The sequence below is a fragment of the Passer domesticus genome, unplaced genomic scaffold (assembly GCF_036417665.1).
Source record: "Passer domesticus isolate bPasDom1 unplaced genomic scaffold, bPasDom1.hap1 HAP1_SCAFFOLD_117, whole genome shotgun sequence".
NCBI lineage: Eukaryota > Metazoa > Chordata > Aves > Passeriformes > Passeridae > Passer > Passer domesticus.
The window spans coordinates 174,830-193,538 of NW_026989915.1; the positions used below are offsets into that span (position 1 = coordinate 174,830).

Here is an 18,709-nt window from a genome sequence, read left to right on the forward strand (position 1 = left end):
CAGGTGAGTGTCAAGTGGGAAGGCAAGTTCTGCCACAGGAACTGATGCCAACACAAGGGAGTACTACACAGACTTGCCTTGGTGGAGTAATTTCATACTTTGCTCCGAGGAGCTGGCAAGAAGTCTGAAAATTTGCTGAATGTGGTAAAAAGATACAGCTTTGGCAATTTGAACAAAAATAGAGTGTTTATTTAAAGGGGAAAAACAAAGGGGAGGTAAGGAAAAAGAAGAAAGGAAAGAAAGAAAAAAGGATAAAGTCCCAGGCCCAAGGATTGAGGAAACCTCTAGCCGAACTGGCGTCTGGCCCCAAGGCAAGAACCCAAGGGCATTTCAGTGAATGCACTTAGTCTGCCCTCAAATCTGGAAAAAGGTCTCTAAAAAGAGATATTGACCAAAATCTGCAGTGTGGGGTCCCCTGCTGTAGCTAAGTCACAGTCCCAGGAACAGTAAAAGACAGCAAAGACAGCTCTTCAGGCCAGGCTGCCCCTTTGATGTTCTCGGTCCCCTCAGTCTGTACTTGGAGTCCTGCCCCCACAGTCTCAGGTGATTGGTGCTAGTAGATGATGAGGTAAGATCTTCTTTCCCAGAGTGTGCTGTCACTGGGGTGGGATGATATCTCTGAGGTTTTTGATGGGAAGCTCTCTCATTAGTATGCACAGTTGCTATGGCACCAAGTTACCAGTTCAACCTGGAGTGGGTTAGGAATTGTCTGTAAAATGCTGCATGCTGTTGGTGAGAGGAAACTGCACTGGGACCTTTGAAAGTATAAGGCTACTTAAAAGAGATCATTAAATTTACAAATAATGTAATTAGGTGAAGAACAAAGGATTATAAAAATAATACGGTTCTTATTTTGCTATCTATTTTAACAGGACTGTTAAACATTCAATTGGAATGTACTGAATATCTAGTATAACTTTATAATGATTTTAAAATATTTACTTCATTAACTTGAACACTTTTATTTGATCAAACTAGTAACTTTAAACAGTTATAAATGCAAAAGCTAATTAACGGTTACAAATGTAAACCAGTCACTAATGCAGAAGCCATTTAAGGGGTTTTATAAATTGCAATGTCTCCCTTTTCCCCTTATGTTAATAATTGGCTTTTGCATTTACACAAATGTGGATAGTTTTTCGTTGATAGTGTTTAATTGTTTAGAATTAACCTAAACTTCCTGGGCCTTTTTACCCATTTTCCTATCTTTTTGATTGGGTTGAGATTCATGATTCTCTTGACAGGAGGGGTAGAATGTTGGCTCATTTGAAGATTTTGAATAGCGGGAATGCTTTGTACTAGTGAGGTAATTAGATGAATGAAACATGGGATTAAGCAGGGGAGAAAGAGAAGGCTAACTAAGGAAACTTCAAAAATAATTAAGGCTTTTTTCCACCACTCCCCAGAGAACATAGTTTTCTACTTTTCAGGTGTAGTGAGGGAAAACCGGACTGGAACATGTGTAAGCTTTCTGATGTTTTGGGTAATTTTAGTAATAGTTTCACCATGGTCATCACTATGCAGGCAACAGTCTGATGTGTTGAAATTGCCACATATTCCACCCTCTTTGGCTAATAAATAATCTAGGGCTAAAGAGTTTTGAAATACAGCTGTTTTCATTTGCTTCTGATGGGCGTTGAAAAGATCAGTTGCACTCTTGGCCTGATTAGATATGACTTGAATCAGGGCTTGTAGTCTAACAATGCAATTTAGCATGTAAATGGGAGTTTGATAGCCCCAGCTCCCGTCCTGAGCCCAAGTGGCAGGTCCATAAGTTTCTAAAATTCTCTCTGATGGCCACCCTTCCTTGCCCCATTGTTGCATTCCCCCTATTTCACATCTTTTTGTCTCTTAAATTTATCATCTAGGCAAACTTCTAGCTGGTTTCCAGCTGCTTCTGATAGTAGAAAGGGACTAGGTCGTATTGCTCCTAAGGTACAATTGCCACACCAGTGAGAAGGGAGTTTAGAATATGCTCTTTTCCCACAATTCCAGTGTAAACCTTGGGGAGCCTCCCAAAAATGTGAAAGCGTGATAAAAGTGGAGGTCCAATACTTAGAAACTTGGGGTAATACTGAATAAGGCTGACTTTTAGGGTTCCAGCACTGATAAAGTTGTTCATTGGGATGTAATATGCAGTTCTTGTTTCTGATTTTCTTCTTTGACCAAAAGGTATCTGGTTCGCTCAGTATCCACCACGTCTTGTGATCCTCAGTTAATAAATATCTTTTACAGGTAGTTTCTACAACATCCTCAGTGTATCTTTTTCCTTTTCTCCAGATACATTCTTCTCCAAGAACTGTGTCCCTCAATAGCCAATTGTCTTGATCTCTTGGAGTTTGGGAGGGGAAATAATTTAGTTTAAGTCATTTGAGGGGTCCAGTACTGACTCCTTGCTGAGGCCAGGCTTCTGATTTGAAGGTGCCTCCACAAACCCAACAATTGGTTATATTTTGATTTTTACTAATTTGTTCTGCTAAAACAATAAATAAGTTTTTATCGGTAGCTAATGGATTGTCCCCCTTTTGTTTCCCCCTTTCAGTTATTACAATTTCTCAAATCAAATCAACATCATAAGTTTTCCTTTTCCACAAATCCTTCTTTTTCGTTGTATAATTAAATTTGACATATAGCCAAATCTCTTGATCAGGGCACTCTCCATTCGTTTTCTGGTTTGTATTTCCAATATTTCTACCAATCCACTGATTTTTGCCTGATTGTCAGTATCTACTCAGTGTCATCATATTATAACAAAAGGGATTTACAAAAGTATGTGCCTGGAATGAGTGTTTTATGAGGTAGGAGTTCCCTTTGGTCAGGTACACAGTATGTTAGCATTGGTGGCAGCGGACGCAGGCTCTGACAAGGGGGATCTACTGGATCCAGAGGGAGAGTATGAGGAGTAGGGCGCACCTCCCCTTCCCTAGGGGTCAATGGGAAGATTGAAGTGCCGTGGTACTCTCTGATAGGTGGTGCAGACCTGGGTTCGAACCCCTTGGTTGTCATGGGAGTGTACCTGGATGCAGGAAGGGACCTAAATGCAGGAAAGTCCTGCCTGGAACTGGCCTTGGTTCTATTCATGTTGTTTCTCCTAAGGAAATTAAAAAAAAAAAAAAAGACATAGTTATTGGAGAGGAAAGGTAATTTCTCAGGGAAATGATACTCTTCACTGGTGGAGAAATGGAATTGAAAATTCATAATAACTTGTTAAATAGTAACTACAACATCCATTAGATTCTCTGCTGTAAAGCAGTGAGAGAATAACAATTGATAAATTAATTTCAGGGATAACACCGAGGAGGACTGTTGTAGACAGTAGTTCATGGAGGTTTCTCGTTATCTTGTGGTGGTGTTACTGGACCTTGTACTCGGCTGACGGAAGTGCACCCTTTTTCCTGTGCTCGGATGGCTGTCTCTGTGGTCAGTTGAACTTGGAAAGGACCTTCCCCTGATGGAGTCAGGGATTGTTCCTTCCAGCATTTAATAAGTACCTAGTCTCCGGGGCATATCTTATGTAAATAGAAGTCTAAAGGAATGTTCTGGGGTACAAGACCTCTCTGCTTTAAGTCTTTTAGATTCTGGGCAATCATTTGAATATACCTTTGCACATTTATATTTCCTCACTCTTTGGCAGTTACTTGATGCGGGGTGGCTAAATAGGGAAGCCCGTATAACATTTCACATGGGGAACAACCTAAGTCAGCTCTGGGTTGGCTCTGGATTCTGAGAAGGGCAAGGGGTAGGCACTTTATCCAAGTCGACCTCATTTCTAACATCAGTTTGGTCCAGGTTGTTCTAATAGTCTGATTCATGCGTTCTACCCTTCCCAAACTTTGAGGGTGCCAGGGGTATGTAATTTCCAAGTTATTCCAAATTGTTGAGCCAACTGTTGCAATATTAATGATGTAAAATGGGTACCTTGGTCTGAATCAATGTTATTTATAATTCCATATCTTGGGACTATCTGTTCTAGGATTACCTTACTTACTGTTTGAGCAGTGGCATTAACAATTGGAAATGCTTCAACCCCATTGGTAAGGTGATCTACAATCACTAAGAAATACTTCCATCTTTGGACATGGGGCATTTCTGTGAAATCAATTTGAATACTTTGGAAGGGTCTAATTGCAATTTCAATTCTTCCAGGTCTCGTTCTCCTCATTAATTTTCTATTGACTTTTTGGCAAATTATCCAACCTATGGTAATTTGATTAGCTAATTCATCAATTCCCCGACATCCAAAATTTTGAAGAAAGTGATCTGCTAAAGCTTTAGATCCCCAGTGTGTGGATTGGTGGAGGTTCTGTAAAATTTCTCGAGTGAGCTCTTTATTTAACATTTGGTGGCCATCAGGAAGATGCCACCGTCCCTCAGAATCTTCCTTTCCACCTAGTGATATGAGTTTCTGTTTTTCATTGTCTTTAAAAACAGGGATGGGAAGAGTGTTGTCCAGTGTACTCTCGGGTGTGTCTCTTGGATAAAATCTGTATACCTTTATTTCCCCTCAAAAGCAGCCTCCTTTGCAGCATGGTCTGCTAGGATGTTTCCTCTGGTTTCTCCAGAGTTCCCTTTTGATGACCTGGAACACGTACCATTGCAATTTCTTTCGGTAACTTAAGTGCCTCTAGAATTTTTAATATAAGTTCTTTGTGTAAAATGTCTTTGCCCTTAGATCTGAGAAACCCTCTTTCAGCCCAGCTTTTCCCGAAGGTGTGGAATACTCCATATGCATATTTAGAGTCAGTATAAATGGTTCCAATAGCTCTGTCTAGTCTGTGCAATGCTTTTTCCAAAGCATCTAATTCACACACCTGGGTAGACCAAGAAGGTGGTAGTTTTCCTTTTCTAACCTGTACAGTTCTTTTCCATCTCTGATGGAGTATCCAGAGCACCTCTTTCCATTTACTACTCTAGATGATCCGTCGATGAACAGGATTTCTCCTTCATCTAATGGGCTCTCTAGGAGGTCTTCTTGAATTTTTGTTTGCGGGTTTATAAAAACTATGCAGTTGTGCATGAGATCTTGTTTTTGGGGAATTCCACATAGGAACTGTGTGGGATTGGTGTGGGTGGTTGTTTTCAGGGTTACATTTGTGGAATGGATGAGGGTGCTCCCATATTGTGTAATATGAGAGTCTGTTAGCCATTCGGCTGCTCGTTGTTTAAGAATGGTTTGGATGGTGTGTGGTGTGTATTCTATCAGATTTCTCTCAAATATAAGTTTTTGGCTGGCTGTTACTAGGATGGCTGCTGCAGCGATTGATTGGATGCATGTTTGCCATCCTTGGGACACAGGGACCATCAATATGGACAAGTAGGCTACAGGTTTATGAAATCCTGACCACTCTTGGGCCAAGACCCCGTAAGTAATTCCTATATAGGTTTAATATATAGGTGAAAATCTTCTTCTAGTGAAGGAAGAAAGAGAACTGGGGTCTGAATCATGTTTTGCTTTAAATTGTCTAAGTTTTTATTATCCTCTTGGGTCCAATTAATAGGTTCTGATGTAGTTAATTTTTCATATAAAATTGTGACACTTTGTGTGTATTCATCAATCCATATTCTACAATACCTCCTTAAGCCTAATAATTGTCTAACCTCGCTCTTTTTTTGTGGAGGTTGTAAATTTAAAATTCCTTCTATCCTTTCAGTACTCAGTTTTCTGGTACCATGACCAATTACATGTGTGAAATATTTTACTTCTGGTTTAACAAATTGTAATTTGGATTTAGATACTATTAGTCCATTCTCTCCTAGAAGGTTCAGTAATTGAATGCTGCCTAATTTTACAGTGGATTCTTGCTCTCTGGAGAGTAGTATGTCATCTACATACTGTGTTACTTGTATTCCTGAGGGTGGAGAAAAGGAAATGAACAGGCTCTTCAAGGCCTGACCGAAGAGTGTGGGAGACTCCATGTACCCTTGCAGTCGCCAGGTCCAGGTGAGCTGCTGTTTCCTTCCAGTGTCTGGATCTTCCCAGGTGAAGGCAAACAGGTGTCTAGAAGGAGAATCTACAGGGCATGACCAAAATGCATCCTCCAGGTCAGTTACTGAGAACCAAGAGTGCATAGGTGATAACTTAACAAGGTGTAAGGGTTTTGTACTAACAGGCACAGAGCTTGCACTCTTTTATTTACTTCACGTAGGTCTTGAACTAGCCTGTAGCTATTGTCAGGCTTTTTAATAGCAAGAATGGGGTGTTGTATGGGGAAGTACATGGCTCTAGTATATTATCATGTCACAGTTCAGTTATTATGGGTTTTAGCCCATACCTTTTGGTCTTTGTAAGGGGGTGCTGGGGTACTTTTGCTGGTTTAATGCCTGGAAGGAGATTAATTAGAATGGGCGTAAAGTTCATTTTATCCTGGCTACCTGTTCGGGCCTACACTGTGGGAATAATCAGCTGTTCATCTTGTGTGGATAAAGTAAACAATTTGACCTTCATCCTTCCTTCTTGTGGAACTACTCCAACTTTCAAAGGTATCTGGAGATCCCGACCAAGTAAGTTGTTACCTGCTGGAGGTAGAAAAACAAATCTCCCTTTTTGGTTAGTCCATTACCCTTTATAGTGACATTCATAATGATGGGAATGGGGAAGGATTCCCCTTTAACAGCACAAATACTGAATGTGTCTTTGCTTATGGCACATGCATTTGGTTTTTCAGTTACACAAGTTGTCTCTGCTTCTGTGTCTACTAAAAATTCCATTAATTGTTCTAGGGGTCCTATCCTTGATTTTATCAAGGGCTCTTGAAGGTGGTTTTTGTGCCCCTAGAAGAAGCGCCCCTGACCCCCTCAGTTCTCTGAGGGTTGATTCTCCACTTGGAGAATCTCTTAAGTCCCTCAATGTCTTAAAACAGCAGGATTGCATATGGTCTTCTTTCTTACAATAAAAGCAAATAGGTTTCTTTAATTGAATATTCTCCCCATCCTGCCTAATTGGTTTAGGAATTTGGACAGCAGCCATCATCTTAGCTTTAGTCTTCATTTTCTCTTCATTTCACCTGGCATAAACTTACTGTGCTTCAGCTAATAACTCATCTAAACTCCTTTCTGGCCATCTAATTTCTCTAATTTCCATTTTATGTCAGGCCAAGAATGTAACACAAAGTGGACCTAGAACATTGTCTTCCCTCCTTCACTATCTAAATCTCTTTCTAAATATAATTGGATATTATTCTTTAGGCGAGTTATACAGTCAGTTGGGCTCTCATCTTTTTCTTGTTCACTACCAAAGGCTTTCTTCATGTTATTAACTCTGGGGACTGCCTCTTTTATTCCCCTTACAATTTGGGTGCTGTATTCTGCTATACTTTTTCTTCCCTCATCTGAGTTAGGGTTCCATTCTGCATCTGTTAACGGTAATTTCTTCTCTCCAGTTGTTCCTAAATTATGTTCTCTGTCCCATATATTGATCCCTGCAGTCTAAATAACTTTTCTCTTCTCTGGAGAGAAAAGGGTTTGCATTTTTGAATTTCATTTGCCCCTAGGGTAAATCCTAGGGCCTAAGAACTGGTAAACTTTTTCTGACAAACCTACTGGGTCACTGAATGATATCTCCATTTCCTTTTTAAAATGCCTCACTTCTGAAGAGGTGAGGGGTGCATTTCCATATCCTATTCCACCTTGTGCACTCCCCCCCCCCCCCCCCCATTGGGACCTCTCTGAGGGGTGGCACCTTTGTTTTATCTTTACTGCTGGAGCAGGAGGAACATTTTTGTACTGCTAGGGTTCTCCTTCAAGTGAAGAAGCCTGGACCTTCTTGATTGGATGGAACTTCCTGCATGGCTGAATTTGTAATTTGCCTGGAGGATGATGATAGAATATACCTTTCTTCTGATGTCCCACTGCTACTTTCAACTTCTTCAGCCCTCTCAGTTACATGAGTCGTTGAAGCCTCCAATGACTCACCTGCAGTTGCAGCTGGTTCGTTAGGAGGTGCAGTAGGGGGGACGAAATTTAATGAGTCCCACCTTGGTTGATTGGTTTTCCTTGTTGTGTCTTTATCATTGATCATTACAGAGAGAATTTGGTTTGTTTTATCTGTTTCTACTTCCTTTTCGCTGTTCTAATATTTAAACCAGACCTCCACATACTGCAATCCAAGTCTGCATTTAATTTATTTTGGACGTAATTGTAAAGTACTTTGCAAATCCACATCCTGGTAGACCCATGCTTCAGCCAGCGCAGACCTTGTTTTAATTTCTTCTTTGGCCATTCAAACATGCAATTTACAATCTTGAGCTGTGGGTCTTTATCTTTAGTAAGTTGATATTCTTCCCATTGTTTTACCATGGTTTCCAAGGGATTCTCAGGGAAGATACTGTATTTCTGTAATTGCTTGTTGTTCTTCCTATGCTTTTGTCCTATGCTTTTGTCTGATATTATGGGGGGAAAATAAATTAATAAATATTTAATTAACCAAGGTGAGTATAATGATTTGAATAGAGATGCTGTATTACAATGTTAAAAATGAAACTTGGGAATTAAAAAGAAATGAAAACTAAACCACTCAATATGGCTGTTGTCCATCTGTGGGAAAAGGTATGATCCCTCCCTGTGGGTATGATCCTGTGTGGGTGGATCATTGGGCCTTCCAAATGACAAATTAGAAGCACACCACGCCCTAGTGTGAGAACAATTATTAAAAGGACACATTGTACCATCAACTAGCCCCTGACCCCTGTCTTTTTATAAAAAACCTGGCAAAGACAGATGGAGGTTATTACAAGACTTTTGGAAAGTAAATGATGTTTTAGAAGACATGGGCCCCTTGCAACCAGGCCTCCCCTCACCTTCTGTGCTTCCCAGGGACTGGCAGCTCACAATCCTTGATATCAAAGTCTGCTTATTCAACATCCCTCTCCGTCCCGCACTCCCAAATTCACATTTTCCATACCGATCATCAACTGTCAAGAACCCTTTAAAAGATATCATTAGGTCACATTGCCACAGGGAATGAAAACTTCCCCTGCTTTATGTCAAATGTTTGTGGCTGGGATTATATCTCCAATCAGGAAAGCCTTCCCTGAAGCTATAATTCGGCAAAATATGGACGACATTTTAATTTGCTCCCAAGCCAAGACTTACCTTAACACAGTGATCAGAAAGACTATGACAGCAGTTGAAGATGCAGGTTTTGATATTGCTCCTGAAAAACCCAGTAGACCTCCCCATGGAAATACCTTGGATTCCTAATCAGTGAGCCAGCCATTATTTCCCAAAGTATCTCCATCAAAGATAAGGCTCAAACGCTAAGGGACTTACAGCCGTTGTGTGGCTCCATCACCTGGATCCGACCACTGCTTGGACTCACGAGAGAAGAGCTGTGCCCTTTGTTCAGCCTACTGAAGGGGAGCCATGACCTGACTTCCCAGCGCATCTTAACTCCAGATGCCCACGACGTGCTGCGAAAGGTAGCACCTGCTATCTCATTTCGAAAAGCACACCGCGTTGACCGCTCTCTAACCTCCCAGTTTGCTATTCTTGGTAAATCCCCACATTTCCAGGCACTGCTTTTTCAGTGGGACCCGTCTTCTACAGAACAATTGTTAATTGTAGAATGGGTATTTTTGCCACACCAAAAAAACTATTACAATCCCTGAAGAGCTTTTAGCTCAATTAATCATTAAGGCAGGAACCGCCTCCGAATCCCTGCAGCATGTGACCCAACATACATTTGTCTAGCATTTCAGCTACACAAATTAGAATCCCTATTACAGACAAATGAACACCTTCAGTTTGCTTTAGACAGCTATCCCAAACAAGTCTCTATTCATTATCCAAAACACAAGCTACTAAAAGATACATTCCATCTCGTCCCAAATTCTCTAAAAGGTAAGGTTCCTCTTAAAGCCCTCACAGTTTTTACAGATGGCTCTGGAAAATCAAACGAATTGGTTATCACTTGGAAGGATCCGAAAACTCAGAAGTGGGAGTAGGATGTTCAAGTCGTTGAAGGAACTCCGCAAATTCCTGAGTTGGTTGCTGATGTCAGAGCATTTAAAAAATTCCAACAACCTTTTAATCTAGTAACCGATTTGGCCTATATTGCCAGGACAGCTAAAAGGGCAGAAAACTCCATGCTAAAAGAAGTGTCTAATCAACAATTATTTGGCTTGCTCTGCAAGTTGGTATGGCTTGTCTCCTACTGGGGAATCAGAAGGCAGATCTTCTAGCTGTGACTGGTAACACCAATCACAGTCCCATGTACTGGGAAAGGTGCAGCAGATGCTGCCCAAGGCTTTGTTGTGCTGCTGCCCTAAAATACGGAATTCTGGAGCATAACATTGACCCAACAAAGCAGCAGCACCATCAAAATGGGCTTTGACTCTCTACAAATCGGTTTGTCAAGGGCTGGCACCCTCAGATTCCAATCAGACCTTTCATTCCCCTCTGCCTGATAACATCAGCCATCCGGGCCGCCTTCATGGAGATGCTGCCGAATTTTAGAGATCTTTTGTAGCACCCCAGCGTATCCCCAAGAAGGAGCTGCCGCTGCTATGGCACCTTTAATACTTTCCTTACCGGCAAAGAGCAATTTGCTTCACAGAGAGAGACAGAGAGAGGGAGAGAGAGAGATTATTTTGGGTAGCAGAAAATGGGTAACCATGTGTCTTCACTAGTTTGACTGAATGTAAAAGCCGTGCCCTAGACATGTGAGGAGGAAAACCAGAGATAAGAGGATGCTAGGCATAGAGGTAGAAATAAGACGTGTACAACTAGAGATAGCCACGTATTTATCCCACCCCCTTAGAGCTGTGGTAAAGAGGAGTATTTTCCTGCAAGTGCTGGGTTGGCAGCCTGCCGCAGCCCACTGCCATATCCAGCCCTTTTCTCAGCTCCGCAGGGTTTGGAAGAATTTGCTTAGGCCAATAGAATTTTGGTGTGGACGCTGTGAATTCCAGCTTTCTGAGAGGAAGGAAGCACTGATAAGGATTCTTTGATTTTCAGACTGTGGGCAAACGGAAGAGGAGCAAAAGGCCTCCCAGGAAGGAGACAGGGGAGACAGGGAAGAGAAGCCGCAAGCGGGCTGGCAGCGGGGAGTGTCCCTGCTGCCAACCGCGCCAGCCGCCCCAGCCGGCGGGAGGCCCCTTTCCGTGCGGGCAGTGCCAATGGTGCGCAAGCTCCTCCTCCTTCTGCTCCCACCTGCCCCTTTGGCCTAAAGCACGCTGACCCTTTCCAAAGGCACCACAGGGCAAGCTGAGGCCACTTGCAGGATCACCCCTGGCAGCCCTGCTCAAGCTTACAGCCCACTTGGAACCCAAACAGCTTCGTTCAAACCCAGCATTCCCAGTGAAACCTTGCCATGCCCCAACAAGACACAGTTCATACAAGCAGGAACACATGCATCAAAGCTTGCTTTGATGCTGCTGATCCAATTAAACCTAGGATGAAGCAAAAGGAGGAAGACATATCAAAGAGTTGAAACCAGCAAGATCAGACTCACGGTGCTGATCGATTTACAAATGTGCCACAGCCAGAAAAGACAAAAATTCATTCAAAAATGGAGATCCCGACACTTGTATGCACTTCATACACACTTGAGCTCGGTGTGTATGGAGTTAACAATGGATGGTTTGTTTCCTGTCTTCCAGGGAGTTTGCAACCATCAAGGGGAGGAACAAGCACAGGAGAAGACATCGCCCACGCAAGGATATACAGCCTCTCCCCAAGAAGAAAAGGCCAAATTAGCCCTGCATTTGCCCTAGGCTAGCAAGAGTTAGGGATCAAGAGGACTAGATAGAAATAATATTGTTTTTCAAGTTTTTAGAATTGTTTCTTCTTCTATTATTTTACGTGATAGGAATCTCGCTGTTTATTAGTTAAGATACAATAGCATTACGAAAGATGTTTAGTAGTGTTAGATTTAGTAGTAAATGTAACAGGATTGGTGTATCTATGCTTCAACTTTCCATATTTTGTCTTTGTTGAGATATCATCTGTGTTTATCATTAAACCAAAGTTTGTTCCATTTTGCCTTTTTGTCTGTATGAAATCCCTGAGGCAGTGCTCGTTACATTTCCTTGGTGTTGCACGCACGGCATTTGCCCTGAGAGAGCAATGGGGGCACAGGAGTCCCCCCCAGGCCCAGCCCCTGGCTCAGCTGGCAGCACTTCCAGAGGCGTGTCCCCATTACTGCCAATGAAATCATGGTGGAGCTTCCTCCTTTGATTCCTGAACATCTCAGCTGGGAGTGGCTGGGGAGGCTTTGCTGAATTCAATGCATTGGATCTAAAGGAGTGCTCTTGTCTCACTGTACTTGCTGGGATAAAAGTAGGGGCTTGAGGCCTTTTTGTTGCCCAGCAACATAACTTTGTTTCATTTTGGGGGACAGATGGACTTGAGCACCCTGGAGGACTTTTCTAACCTCTCTGATTCTAGAAAAGAAATATCCACATGCACCACAAAGACACCAGGAGTTCAGATTCAGTTTCGCTTTAAAGGACCAGGCTCTGAGCCTCCAGTAATGTCCTCAGCTAAAGCAGAGCAGCTGTGAACCTGATCCTCTCACTTCTCACAGCTTTGGTATTTGCACCAAAGAAGAATCCAAGTCACTCTTTTACCGAGCCCAGCAAATGGCTCTGCCTAGCAAGGCTTTGGCAGCAGGGGCTGTAGAGGATGGCGAGGGGGCGAGGCAGGGGGGAATGGCCAGGCTGCTTCTGGGAAGTGACCAAAGCTTGCCCTTGCCTGCTGGAGCCAGTGCAGGTGGGATCTGGAGCCTACAAAGTATCTGCCTTGCAGTGGGCCTCATTCCAGATGTTTTCCCAGCAGGTGGCTGGCGTGGGTGTAACATGCAGGCTGGGAAGGAAGCAAGATTTGCTTTTGCTTAAACCTTAGGCAGGAAAGCAGTACAAGTGTCTGGGTTTTGCCATATCTGGCACCTAAGTATTGAAACCAAGCTGAAGGCTATTAGTGTGGAAAAGAAATTCTCTTGGTGTTCCTTCCTTAGAGGAATGCCAGAGTAGTGGAATGCCTTCTTCAAGGCAGCAGAAAGAGAGACCTAGAAATTCTGCATGACCTGTTGACTACAGCAATGCTGGTGGGCTGCCCCAGTGTGTGTGTCCCCATCAGCTGCCCTGAGAAACATCCCGTTTCTCCAAGTTTCAGGGAAGGAGTGTTGAGGTGAGAGACCAGCTCAGCAGGCCAAAGGAGGGGAAACATCAAGTGACATTATTTGGCACCAGACAATTGAGAAAGGGGGCAGGATGAATGCCGCCACTTGGAGAGAAAGCTTTGCACTTGGTTCTGCACGGAACTATTTGCCGGCTCTAGCTCCTCTCAGAGCCAGAGGAGTGGCAGCGGCAGGAGTCCTTGTGGTTCTGCAGTGCAGGAAATGTGGAATGGGCCCTTGGACAGAGCCAGCCTCCCGTGCTGTCGGAACCCAGGACATCTCTCTGGATGCCCTGGATGTCTCAAAGCTCTTACAGGAGCTCAGAGACCCTGGCAGGAAGGCAAAGACCCGTGGAAATTCAGTCTTAATTCATGGAGCAAATTGCCAACCTTATATGAAGAATTACAGGTCACAAAATTTAAGTAGCAATCACAGGGTGAAGGGAAAAATTTTGGAGCACTGTACAGGGGGGTTTTGATTCTTGTACAGGGGGTTTGGAATTCTGTATGTGGGGGTCAGGGGTTCCAAGATGGAAGGATTTGGGCATGCCCTGTCCTTCTTCTTTCTTCTCCCTGGCATCCATGTTCCGGATGATATTTGCTACATCTAATCAGACCATGCTTGTGCAACAGAAAAACAGGGGAAGTGTGGAGGATTTTGTGGACAGTTAGCTAGCTGACAAAGGTCACACTGACATAATAGCGTTAGTTAAGGAAGAAGGAGACAGGTATAGGAGCCAGCAGTCAGTGTCTAAATCAGGCAAGGGCACTGTGCCCTTGGTGCAACATCAGGATGGGGGAGAGTATCGTTAGTTAGAAATATGAAGAAAAGATGAGAACAGCTGCAACATAGTAGCCACAAGAATGCTAAGGTAGGCGTAGTTAGCTGATAAGTAACTAACCAATATTGAGCTTGTCTTTTGCAATATGTATTAGCCTCATTAACACCAATATAAACGTGTGTGCCTATCAATAAAGTTTTGAGATTTGCTGATCACTCATATTGAGTGCCGCATTTCTTCTTCCGATCTCAACAATTTAGGCTGAAAAAGACTTCTGAGATCAGGATATTTTGCAGCTTCTAATGGAACAGCTCATGGGATCAGATTGTGAAGCTGATGCATTTCTCAAAAATAATTTTAATTAAGCTGTTTGAATTTTGAATCAAAAAATCTATTTGGAGAACTGAAGGAAATGCAGTTTTGGCTTCCTGAGTTTGGTGGGGGAATGGCTGGGCAGCAGTGTCTCTTGTGTCAATCAGTGCTCATTTAGCGTGTGAGTACAGGTGGGTCAGAACTTGCTTCCTCTGGCACCCAACACACAGAAAGCTCACAACACCCTTCTCCCCCAACAGCTCACTGATTTGAAGTTTACAGCTCCTCTCTTTTTAAATTTAATTTTAAAATTAAATATCTTGAAATGTATTGGCCAATGTAATAAAATTTCAGCAGTAGCCATGCATGAGTGCAAGAAAGAACTCCCAAAAGAACTCAGGGAAACTTTAAAGTTAGCCACAAAACTGAAAAATAAAAATTTCAAGCAATGCTTACTACAAATTCTCTTGTTTTGCTACTAGTAATTTAGAGACTCATTTGCTGTTTTCTAAAATATATGAGAAACTACACAAGTAAGGGCTTTGCAAAATGGAAGTTCTGCCAAAGCATCAACAGTTGTGTATTTATATCCCTGTGTGTCTGCAAAACTGGGGAGTCAGGATTATCATCCCTGTTTCAAGCAGGACATAAAACTTACCCTGAGTTCTTAGTCAATATCTGGACCTCTGTATGTGTTGACAGTGGATATAAGAAGTGCTGATGATCATGCAGAGGAATAAAGTTGTTCTAAATTGGGGTTAGAAATGACTCCTTCCCACCCCCTTTCAGTGTTTGGCATCAAAAAAGAATCTGGTAGAAGATCTCTTTGCTCATTCTGCCCCAACAAACCACAAGAAGAGAAGCTGTTTTTAACTAGATGACATATTTAGTAGTTGCCTTGCCAACAATTGTTTTTCCTTTCAAACTGGAAATAGTTTTTTGTTCTGAAATAATGATCTTTATTATCTGCATCATTCTTTTTTCCTCTGAAGCTGGTCCCTTCTTCGTGGAAGTTTATTTTTGTAAGGCTTTTCCAGATTTAGGAACTGCATTTGATGACTGATAGGATTTTTTTTTTCCTTTGCTTTCTGCCAGGTAGCAGCAGCTGTATACTTGGTAATTAACTTACTCTGCTTTTGCTTAACCACTGTGCTTTGACTGTATTCTGGCTGAGGAGGGAAAATGCTGCATTTTTCTCCTGTTTGTTTTTTGTGTTCAGTCTACAAAAGCCAGTTTTACCAAGCCCTTGAAACAGCCAGAATATTTAAATAGAGCATCAAAGTAAAAGGAGGGTTGTAGAACTGCTGTCAATAATTCTTTCCCCCCCCCCTCCCGCTCTGTGTTCACTTTCTCTGAACATGGTCATTCTGGACAGTATTGTAAGAGCACAGAGGCAACAAAAAGCCAATGGTTACTATCGTTTCAGTGAATGGAGCCAGTTTTACTTGGCTGAAGGTATTTTCTAATTCCTGTCCTCTTGCCTAACATTCATGAAAGGCCTTTCTGAACGCATTAAAGTCCTGACTGTTTATTAAGTTCTGTTTTATCGGGCCAGGGTTTTATGAGCCCTTAAAAGGGAACTTAATACACCCAAGGATAGCTTAGCTATTACCTTTGGAGGCAAATAATGAGCAGGATGGCTTCTGCTGCAGTGTTAGAAACAAAAAGGTTTAATAAAAGGAAAAACAATAAACAGAAAACCCGATCCAGGTACAGTGGTTTGCCCCTGGTAAAAACACCTTCACAAAAGCCTCGTGGTTTCTTTGTCCTCTCCTTTTCTACCTTATGGCCCAGGCAGGACCTTTTGGCTTCCATCCAATTAGGTGACCCCAAGGTTTTAGTGAAGTCTCTGGGGTCCTATAAGGTGTCTTTTCACCTGATCGTTGGGAGAAACTTCTGGGCTTCCTTCCTTTTTTGGGGGACAAAGGCTAGTTTGTCCCTCTCTCATTGGGGGCATCCCCCTACACTCCTTCAACTGTTTTCATATAACATTTGATTTCTTTTACCTACAAAAGCACAAGGACCATCTCTGATGTTTTTAAGTACATCCTTATGCCCAGGGTTTTATTGCCACTGTGGTTGACTTACATCTGTGGAGAAGCACAACCACTTTCCTTATGCTTTGTCCAGAGAAGCTGTGGCTACCCCTGGATCCCTGGCAGTGTCCAAGGCCAGTTTGGATGGGGCTTGGAGCAACCTGGGACAGTGGAAGGTGTCCCTTCCATGACAGGGGTGGCACGGGATGGGCTTTAAGGTCCCCCTAACCCAGTCCCTGGTTCTGTAATTCAGTGACAAACAACACCTGTAACCATGGGCAGAGTTGGATACATTTGAACTTCAGCAAACAAAGCAGCAGCCACAGCTTCCTCGTGCTTTGCTATGGGAAATTAATTGGAATTGAGGAGGAAGTGATTAGATGACGTTTGCAGGAAGCTGCAATATGTCTGTGGAAATCTAGTGGATGGTGGTGAGGATGAACCTGTGTTATGATTAAATAGACACTTGAAAATGTGCAAGATTGCTGCTATTTCATTAAATGAGCATCTGTCGCAACTTTGTTATTTTAAAGCTCATTACAGTGTTTAAATTTGATTTTTATTTTTTTTTTTTGTCCATATGTGGCTTCTTATGTTGTGAGATTGTAATGTCTTTTGTGTGAAACTTGCTGTGTCCTGCCCCAATACTTTGTCAGGTCTGTGACAGCCGATTTGGTAGCTGTGAACAGCTGTGAACCCAACTGAAATTCCTGTCACTTGAGGGGCTCAGGAGGAAGAATACTCAGCAACAGCCTCCCCTCCACCAGGATGAAGCACCTGCACAAACGTCAGCCAAGGAGAAATTGCAAGAGATGGCCTTTGCAGTATCTGACACATTTGCTTTTGCTTAGTGTTTAATATTGAAGCCTGAAATGGGTAGAAGAGGTTCTGCAGAGCATAGGGGCTGACAGCAGCATCCCCAGGTGGGTCTGTGCATTTTGGCAGAGTCAAGCTCCAGCAGCAGGGGGGCTCCCAGAGCAGACAGCAAAGGAAAGGTGGCTTTGCTGCACATTCTCCAGCTGGAAGCAGAGGGAAGAAGGGAAGGGAGTCCCTGAATTCTGGAAGGCTTGTGGCTGGAAGGGACCCTGCCCGTGGTTCCATCCAGGGTTAAGATGCCATGAGGGAGAGGTGTCTGTCCCTCAGTGAAGGCACAAATGAGACCATAGGAGAACAAAACCAGATTTTATTTGACATGGATTTTATTGAACAAGAAATGGGAGTTAGGGAGCTAGAAATAAGAAAGAGGTCTTGGAGAGCGAGAGCTGAAAAGATGATCAGTTGGAAGTAGATACTTTTTGAAGTCCTCTCCTGCCTTCTGAGATTCTAGAAGATGTGCGGATGTATATTTTTATTTAATATTCTTATTACTATTCCTTCTTCTTTCCCTTCTTTCTTCTTCCCCTTCTTCTTAAATGCTACTCTTCTTTCTTCTTCTTCATCTTCTTTATAATATTCTTCTTATTCTCATTCTAATTAATCTTATTCACTTCTTATGCTTACTATAATTTTATGTTTTAATATTCTTATATTAATTACTATTTTTTCATCTTCATCTTCTTATTCCTATTCTCATTCTTCTTATTAAACTTACTATTTTTATCCTGCTCCTTTGTCTTCCTCTTATCTACTACTACTACTTCTTCTTCATCTTCTTATCCTTTTTTTTTTTTTTTTTACTACTACTATTTATTAAACTCTTAAACTATTTCTTAAATGGGAATAATGGTATCAGTCCAAGTCCTGCAGTCACATCCATGGAGCAACATCTCTTGTTTGTGGCATTCTTCAGGGATACAATCCCAAAAGACCAGCATGGAGTCCTTTCGGGGTGAGAGGAAATGGCCATTGATTTCCAGGGGAGGTTCCAATTCAATATCTGAAGCAATTTTTCTCTGACAGAGGGGCTTTGGAAGAAGCTGCCCAGGGAGGTGGAGGAGCCACTGTCTCTGAGGCGTTGAAGAGTTGTGCAGATGTGGCCCTTGGGGACGTGGTTTTGCGGCGATGGTGGTGCTGCCAGGGTGCCAGTGGCCCTGGATGACCATCAGGGTCTCTTCCCACCTTGATGACTCTGTGGGATTCACTGCTGAGCGCCCTGGCTCCAGTCGTGTCCCACGCGTGCTGTGTGGGGCTGGCCACTGTGGTGACTGTGGGTGTTGGGGAGATGGCCCCGGGCCACTCCAGGGCTGCTGGGGCAGCTGAGGCTGCGGGGCCATGTCCAGGGCTCCCTGGGCCCCGGGCCAGCCGCCATCTGCAGCCCCGGGCTGGGCAGGCGCGGGCGCTACTCCTGCGGCTGCGGCGCCAGGCAGTGGCAGCGGAACAGCGCCCGCAGCGCCCGCAGCGCCCGCCTGAGGCGGCCGGGCCGCTTGCTGAGGGCAGCCGGCTGCTGCCTGGGGGCCTGCGCTCCCGGCTGGGGAGCTGAGGCCTCGAGAGGGCTGAGCGGGGCAGGCTCCGGGCTCTGCGGCCCTG

At 43.3% G+C, this 18,709-nt stretch overlaps 1 long non-coding RNA gene across 1 annotated transcript; it reads right to left on the reverse strand.

The window, feature by feature from the left end:
- Positions 1-191: 191 nt before the first annotated feature.
- LOC135291788 (uncharacterized) lies at positions 192-9,394 on the reverse strand. Its single transcript, XR_010354493.1, has 3 exons — positions 7,679-9,394; positions 5,834-6,516; positions 192-3,091 (listed from the first exon to the last, which is right to left on the reverse strand). It is a non-coding gene; the product is annotated as an uncharacterized LOC135291788 (long non-coding RNA).
- Between the last annotated feature and the right edge of the window lie 9,315 nt (positions 9,395-18,709).